Genomic DNA, 9,559 nt, shown 5'->3' on the forward strand with positions numbered 1-9,559 from the left:
TGGGTGTCACCCATTGTGGTAGTTCCCAAAAAGAATGGAAAATTGCGAGTGTGTGTAAACCTCAAGAAGGTGAATGCAGCAACCATAAGGGATAATTATCCCTTGCCAATCACAGAACATGTACTTGAGCGAGTGGCCGGGAAACGGGCTTATTCCTTTCTGGATGGGTTTTCAGGATACAACCAACTGGCAATAGCACGGGAAGATCAACACAAAACAGCGTTTGCCACAGAATGGGGGATTTATGCGTATCGAGTTATGCCATTTGGCTTAACTAATGCACAGCCACTTTCCAGAGGTTAATGACTCACGCATTCAAGGAATACCTAAGAATATTCTTAGAAATTTACATGGATGACTTGTGTGTGCACTCTCTTCTGCGAGAGGATCATATGGACCATTTGCAAAAGGTCTTTGAAAAGTGCAGGACATATCGAATCTGCCTTAACCCGGAAAAGTGTGTATTTATGGTTAAGCAAGGACGAATCTTAGGACACATTGTCTCAAGAAATGGCATAACCACATACCTAGACAAAGTCAAAGTCATTGTAGACCTGCCCAGGCCTACTAATGCGAAACAAGTGCAATCCTTCATGGGGCACTGCGGTTATTATCGAAGGTTCATATACATGTATGCGGTTATCGCACAACCTCTGTATCGTTTGCTAGTCAATTTCGAGTGGACCGAGGAGTGTGAAATTTCATTCCAAAAGCTGAAGGAAAACCTTATATCAGCACCTGTACTAAAGGCACCAGATTGGGAAAAGATATTCCATGTGCACATTGATGCTTCAACATATGCCATTGGAAGTATTCTAGCTCAACCTGGAGACGGAACAATGGATTTTCCGATTTGCTATGCGAGCCGACAGTTAAACAGTGCAGAAAAGAACTACACAACCACCAAGAGGGAAGGGTTAGGAATGATTTATGCTGTAAAAAAATTTCGTCATTATTTGCTTGCAAACAAATTTGTGTTCTTCACGGATCATCAAGCTCTTTTGTACCTAGTAAATAAACCTTGCAATACTTGGAGAATCGTACGCTGGTTTATTATATTGCTAGAATTTGACTTCACAGTGGTGGTCAAAAAGGGTAAAACCCATCTGCGAGCAGATCATCTTTCAAGGATACACAACGGGGAAGCTCCTGAAGGAGTAGATGATGACATACCAGATGCTTATCTTTTCAACATTGAAATGGTACCCAAATGGTCTCAGGAAATTGTTAGCATTCTTTCCTTCGGAAGTGAGTTTGATAATACGGAATGCAGATCCAAAAAGCAAACAATTCGACAAACAAAAAACTTCCAGTTGATAGCAAGACGGCTGTATCATCTTGGATCGGACCTAATCCTACGATTATGTATAAATCCGGAAGAATTCGAGTGCTACCTTGAAGAGGCACATGTCCACGGTTGTGCATTTCATTGTTCAACAGTGAAAACACACCGGAGACTGAAACAGTTAGGGGTTTATTGGCCAACTATGTATGCGGACACACATTCCTATGTTACTAGTTGTACAGTATGTAGTGCCAAACGACCAGTGGACCATGCAACTTTGTTTCAAGTAAACATAGCACCTGCATGGAGTCAATATATCATTGACTTCTTAACCACCAGGACGTTCCCCGAGAACATCACAATAGCACGGGAAAAAGTTATAGAGCTGGAAGCTGGTGACTTTCAGTTAATTGGGAATCAACTCTATAAGCGGAGGAAGGACAATCAACTTAGAATCTGTGCAAGTGAAAGCAAATACCTGCTGATTCTAGAACATGCACATAGCGGAATAAGTGGAGGCCATTTTTCGGGCGATAAGACGGCAAAAATTGTCTTAACCGCAGGAATTTGGTGGCCTACATTGTACATGGATGCCGAAGAGTTTGTAAAGCGTTGTGATGCATGTCAACGCACAAAGATACCAATAAAAAGAGACGAGATGCCATTACGGCCAATGATGGGGCCAAGAGCATTTGCAAAGTGGGGCATTGATTTTGTGGGACCTATATCACCCCCTGCATATCGCACCCATACCCAATATATCATTGTGGCCATGGACTATCTCACAAAATGGGTCGAAGCCAAAGCAACACAAAAAGCTGATGCACGCACCACGGCACAATTTTTGTATGAGAATGTTTTTGTACGTTTTGGGTTACCAATAGAAATTGTCAGTGACCGTGGAACACATTTTCTCAATGAAGTCATTGAATATCTGCTAGAGGAATTCATGGTCATACATAGGAAATCAGCACCATACCATCCACATGCCAATGGGCAAGCTGAGGCCACAAATAAAACACTATGCACGGTTCTCACCAAAATAGTGTTAGAATCAAGAACAGATTGGGATCAGCAGCTACACTCAACACTATGAGCATACAGGGTAGCTTATAAAAGATCAATAGGAACAACACCATACAACATGGTGTTTGGCCTAAATGCTATACTACCCATAGAGTTTTTAATCCCAAATCTACGAGTAGCAACAAGCTTGGAATGGACAGGGCATGAGCTCTCTTCAAAGATTGATGATCTTGAAAAGCTAGATGAACTCCGCTTATGAGCTGTCGCGTCAATCTATGCTAAAAAGAGAAGACAAAAGGAATTTTTTGACAAGCATGTGTGTACCAAAGAGTTTTAAATAGGTGATTGCGTACTTGTTTATACCTTAAAACAACATGCCAAGAAACTTAAAAAACGAGGACTGGGACCATTTGTGATTAGTGATCTATCACAAAGTGGAGCTATCAAGCTTGCTACATTAGCAAGTGAAGAAATACCAAACTGGATTAGTGGATGTCGACTGAGGAGGTATCATCTACCACTCACACAGGAGATGCTCCAACAAATTCATCAAGGAAGACAACGAATGAAGGAAAAAGAGAGAGTACGGGAGGAAGCTCAAGGCGAAGCACAAGAACGCATTGCAAAAAGACGGCTTCTGCGACAACAACAAAAAAGTGGAGCACCATTGCGAATCAATGCCATTCGACTGACTGAGTTGGAGGAGGAAACAGTGGAGCCAATAATTGCGATCAAAGTGGGCAACAATCAAGTGGGATCAACAGCTTTGCTTGATTCGGGTGCTCAAGCAAATTTGATCTCTTACGGATTATACCAACAGCTCACAATCACAGATCAAATTCATCCTACTCCCTAAGTGCTGGAAATTAGCACATCACACCCATTGACAACATTGGGATGGACTATATTGCATGTACAACTACATCAATATATTTATCCACACAAATTCTATGTGGTGACAGATGAAAGCACACAACACCCAATGATGCTAGGACAACCTTGGCAAAAAGCATACAATGTGCAGATAGATTGGAAAGCAAAGGAGGTCAAAATTCAACATGAAAATGAACAACAGGTGATAGCTTTTGCTCAGCAATACCATCATGATCTGGCAACAGAGCCAAAAACACGAATGCCATCAATGAACAACAGGAAACCCGAGACCAAATATCAGGTAAAAGCCAACCATGCTAATTACAGACAGATGAGGTCACCGGCCACAATGCAAAAATCTAGGCTACCAAAACAAGGTAAACAAGTATGGATGCGGAAGGATAGAAATGCAATGGCAGAAAAACAACAATGTAACAAACGGATTCCAAAAAAGCAGACGGTTCAACCCCAAACCAAGGGCATAAAACGAATGTGGATCCCAAAGAAAATGCTTAGCCATAACCCAAATGTCACTCACATTTGGATACCAAAGCAAAAGCAACTACCTGCTGTACAAGCAACAATGGAAGGCCGACAGCTGCATTTCAAAAAGGAGAACCGACATATGTGGATGCCGATGAAAGACAAACCAGTGGCAAACAAGAAAGAGCCAAACCATCTACAAAAATCGACAGCAACAAAATACCAGTGGAAAGCCATAGCCATAAGGCTCATAGCCATTACATCCCAGCCAATTCTATCTTTAGACACAGCTACGACTCTATCAACAGTGTCGGCAAAGCAATTGCTTCTTGCCAAAAAGACAATTAAACTGAGAGCAGTAGAGTTACAGCTGTTACTTGCAAAGAAAGCAGGAAACCTCGACGGCGAATGCCAATAAGCATTTTGCTTATTCCCGTCTCTTGCACAGCATTAATTTTTCCATGCATTGACCGAGTATGCATAAAATAGGGCCACATTAATCGGCCAGGCATTAGCACAACTTTTTCAACCTATGCACGGCACATACTCCAAGGCGAAACCTTGTCGTCCTGGAGGACTATGGCTAGGAGGGGGGGAGGCATTCTAGAGGCACTCTCAAATGCGGAACCAATGACAGAAACAACAAAAAAGGGCATGATTTTCGACTATTTTTAGGGTTGTTGTTTGATTGCGAATTTTCTGGAGTAACCCAAGCACAGATGCCCTTATACAGCATGTATCTATAGGTATATGGGGCCACAAATCAAGCCCCTAGGTGTGTGTATATAAGTAGAAATAGCCATTTTTTGGGCAAAATATTGGTAAAACGGAGAAATCCGGCCATAAAAATTGCATGTGAGTGTATATAATGTGTTGCGGTGATGTTTGTGATTTATTATGATTTTTGGGGATTTTTTGGGTTTGATTTGCTATTTTCCTTTTAATTCTGCTAATTTTCGGCAGAAAAACTTCAAAAATAAAAAAAGCAGGTGAAAAACAGTCGTAATGAAAAACAAAAAATATGGTGATGATCAATGACTATAGGACAACCTATGGTACAGTGGGGGTGCAATTATGAGACTGGAGCGGAAAGCGTGTTTTGGGCAGGTTTTGACCGAAATGCCAAATTTCTGGTAAATAGAGCAAACGGAGTCCAAATCAAGACATTTTTGAGCCTAAACCGCATCTTGCAAGAAGATAGGAGCACATGTCAAATTTCATGAAAAGTGGTTCGGGGACCTCCATTATAAGAAATTTTCACCCCATGTTTAGCTCATTTTCACTATTGACTTTATGGAGAAAGCTTTTGCCACCTAGAGCGGATCGACTTTCCAGCAGCTTCTATGACGCACACGACTACCCTACGAGCTCCAGACATGAGAGGTAGGCTCGCCACCTTGAGCTTTTCGCGCATGTTTGTCGTTATGTCGCGAAAACTAACGTAGGGGTCACACACAAAGCGAGAGGTAGAAACCCGCAAGAAGCCACCAAATGGGAAATCGGCGAAATGGCGACCAAATGCTACCAAAATTCATGGGTAGGAGCATCTCGACATGCTCGACAAGTCTATATGACCAAAAAGTGACCCGAAGCGGCACTAAACCTCAGAAACGGCATCAGACACATAAAGCGTCAAAATGCACTTGTGGCCAAACCGCAAGTCCGTTTGCCACCAAACTTCACGAGCGGCTTTCCTAGACCATCAACAACCAAGTCCTATGGTGGAAGACCACCAAAAATCATCAATGGTATGTAAACGCAACCACGGGTGCTTCTAGAGCGACAAATTGCCAAATGGAGCTCCGGTGAAGCCAAAGTTGACAAAAACCATACGGCAAGGATCCCCAAGGGATTGGGAAGCTATGGAGACCAACATCGAGAAATTTCATCACCAAAAAACACTCCAAAATTCAAAAAATGGCTCAGAGGCTCTGAAGTCCACACAGGGAGTTATACTCTATCCATTTGACTTTTTTGTTGAAATTAGGCTCAAAAGGGACTTAGGGGGGCAAAGGGCAAGCACTGGGAGCACTAGCACTGAAAAAATCACCAATAGACATCCTACGCTTAGGATGTCTCAAGGGCACTTTTTGGCACAAACCTCAACAATTTTTGTCATGCACATGTTCTGAATGACATTTACAAGCCATACACCAAGTTTCATCACATTTGGACCAGATTTGACCTCATATACATGGAAAAACGCAAAGTTAGGGCATAGAGGCAATAATGGGCCATTGACCTACCAAATCTTGTCCAAATCTCATGAAACTTGCACAACACACTCACATACACATCAGCAAACAATCTGTGTGGTCAGGGAGAAAAAAGGATGAAATAGACATCCTACGCGTAGGATGTCTAATGGACCTTTTTGGCATGGAAGAGATGTTTTATCATTCCAGATCTAATTACCTCATCATCAAGAGCCCATATGACAATTTTGAAGCCATTCTAATCACTTTTGACCCCCAACACCTTCAAGATACACTTTTTGAGCCCAAAAACACCTCACAAAGCCTTACAAGCATCAAATCTTGTCCAAATTCAAATCCAAGAACAGGGCCATGTTTCATAGGCCAAGGACAACCCTTAGAACAAGTTTCATGCAATTGTGATGAAAAAGACATCCTACGCGTAGGATGTCTCCAGCATAAATGTAGCCTTCTATGCAAGAAATGACATCATGGGAGCCAATACCATGGTGCATTGAGTCCATATACCAATTTTCAATCCATTTGGACATCAATTGCTACCTATGATGGGCATTCTACCCAAAATGTGACCTAAAGCCTGAATAAGCCCCAAAAATCCACTTTTTGATATCCAAATTCAAATCCAAGCATATAGCCATGTTCCATGAGCCTTACACTACCTGCATGTCAAGTATGAACCAATTCTGATGAAAAAGACGTCCTACGCGTAGGATGTCTAAATGGAAATTTTTGGCCAGATTTTCACTGTGAGCACATGCACAGCTTCACAACTTCCTTTTAAGCTATAATTTCAATTTTCAAGTCATTTGGATAAGTAAAACTCAGTTTCGCAGCTAATATGGAAAAAACGCTAACTTTGGATTACTGAGTGCAACAGGATCTATGGCAGCCTCGAAGTCACCGGCAAAGAAGAAGAGAATGACAATCAAAGATTATCTGGACGAGGTGGAACCCTTTGTCATTCCAGAAGGAACATTAAAGCCCACCAGCACCTGGATACAAGAGGATCTGTTAGAGTCCAATGACCTAAAGATCTACCAGGGAGTGTTCAAAGACAATGAAGGCAATGTAATAGAGCTGCCAATGCTGCTAAGAGAGCTCAATGAATTTGTACGAAGCAAAATGGCTGGCTACTTGGAGGAAATTGACCTCCATAACTACTTCGAGGCAATACCAGCAGGGGTGGACATCAAAAGAGTATGGGAGTTTGTAACAAGCATCAAACAGGATGGAGTGGCCAAGGTGACAGATTTACAAGGCAGACCAGATACAGAGATCATAATCACGGAGTGGGTTGTAGCCCATGCACTAGACCTCTCCAATCAAGGAGACAGTGTAACAAAAAGAAGGGACAAAGTCAAGGTGTACAAAGAGAAAAAGGCCAATTACACCTTTGAAGACATTGCCAACCCAAAAGTGGCAATTAGTGCCAGTTGTACAACCAGCACTTCCACATGTGTACTAAGAGGCCACAGAAGTACAGGATGCCGCCGGGTGCAATTTCCACGACGTTTACTTGGGCAATGACAAAAGGCACCCCAAAGATAATCAACTATGCGGCATACATACATGACAGCTTGGTAAAGATGGGCAACAAAAATCCAACCTACATAGTGCCAGGAGAACTGATAACCAAGGTGGTTTATGCAGCACTACACGCTAAAGGAAGGTGGCCTCACCCACCATCTCAGAATGATTGGCTAAGGGTAAAAGAAGACAAGGAAGATGAGCCACAAAGAGCACCAAGGGTGGCTACGAGATTGAAGAGACGGTTAGAGCCAGTTGAAGAGGAGCAACCTGAGCAGAAGAAAGGAAAGAAGGAGTCTGCTCAAGTGCTGGCCAAAGAAACCAGGTCTCAAAAAGCGGAAAGACTCGAGAGGCTGATGGAGAGTTTTCGAGCAGAAAGATCCCTCAAGGGTGATTTAAACGAACTCTGGAAGCCATCTCTCGAGTCTATGTCCGGATCATCCAGAAGAGTGCAGAGGGACCGCTTTGAAGATTATATCAAGAATTTCGAGATTCTTGATGCTGCAGTGGAAAACATTCCCCATGTCCCTTTCGCCGAGAAGGAAGTGGAGCAGATAAGGCAGACATTGCTAGATGAACAAGAAAGCCAAGAAAGGGAAAGAAAAACGAAAGTAGACAGGGACTTAAAGGGCAAACCGACAGCTTTACCAGATAGCCCTAAACCCAGCCCACAGCCATCTCCACCGCCCTCACCACCTCCTAGCAGCCCTCCACCCGAAGACAAGGAGGCTGAGGACAAACAAGAAGAAAGGCAAGCTGAGGAGCAAGAGCAAAGGCAAGAACCTGAGCCAAAGGAAGAGGCCAAGCCTAATTCTCAGCAAAAAGGATTAGACGAGGCCTATTATGCATTTTTGGACCTGCTAGTTGCAAGCTATACAAAGGAAGAAGCCGCCACAGTCGCATTCGACTTGGCGAGAATAGGGCATAAAGATCAGATGCAAGGCATCCCGCTAGTGGAACTTAAAGAAATTGCTACAGACATTGTAGACCTGCACTCGCCCTCCAATGACTGGGACGTGGTGATGACAAAGCTAGCCGGATTGCGAGCACAATCCATGGCTTCAGAGGAAGAAATGACGACTCTCAAAGCCACTAAAGAACAGATTAAAAAGGAAGTGGATTCTCTGCAGGCACAAAGCCAAAGGCAAAAAGAGAGAGAAGATGACCTGCAGGCCAGCTTGGCAACGGCTCTACAAAACTGCCAAGCAATGGAAGAAGCAAATGAGGTAGTAGCAAAAAGAATACAAGCAGCTGAAGAAGAGTGTCTGCAGCTCAGCAAGTCATTGTGAGATGCTGAAAAGAACGAGATAATCTGACAGTACAGCTGGCAGAAGAAACAAAAGAAGTAGAGGCCATGAGAAATGCCAAGGAAAAGGCAGAGATAGAACAAGAAGCAAGCATGGATGAAGTCCTTGAGCTCAAGGACCAATTAAAAGTCAAAGATCAAACCATCCAGAGGCTGCGAGCATCACCTGCTAGAGTTAGAGCTACGAGCTCGACTCAAATCATTTCCGAGAGTCAAATATATGAAGAGCAAATGCAGGAACTTCAAAAGGAGCTGACTCTCGAGAAAAAGCAAAGGTTAATGATGGCTGAAGGGTCTATCGCAATGCAAACAAGAATGGAGGACAGCCAAAAATCCCTACAAGAAGAAGTGGAGAGCATAAAGATAAAGCTCGAGGAGGCGGAAAGAGTAAACGCTGAACTTAATGACCTCCTCGTGAATATGGGCGGAGAAGTTGAAGCGGAAAAGCAGACACTCCTCAGGCAAATTGAGGAGTTGAAAGGCCAGCAACAAGCAGAGGCAGAAAGCTCAGGGCCAGCCGCCAATGAGGGCATCGACCTCGAAAATGTGGCAGATCCTGTGGACACACGCATGCAAGAGGAAAGCATAGCAGGATCCTCTCAAGAGCCGCAGGATCTAACACAAGAAGAGGAGGAAAAATTGTGTAAGGCAATAGAGGCAGAGCTAAGAGAAAGCACAAAGGAAGCCTTGGAATGGGAGCACAAGGTCTTCAAATCTATGACAATTCAGAAGATCGACGCCAGCAATCTCAGGCGCGAGTGGCTTCAACCCTCTCTCCCATATCCATTGTTGAAGTATGAAGCAGCAACAATAAACAGGCAAATCAGAGAAGAGCCAACGGTA

This window comes from Adiantum capillus-veneris, chromosome 26 (assembly GCF_014529385.1).
Source record: "Adiantum capillus-veneris isolate H3 chromosome 26, ASM1452938v2, whole genome shotgun sequence".
In the NCBI taxonomy this organism is placed as follows: Eukaryota; Viridiplantae; Streptophyta; class Polypodiopsida; order Polypodiales; family Pteridaceae; genus Adiantum; species Adiantum capillus-veneris.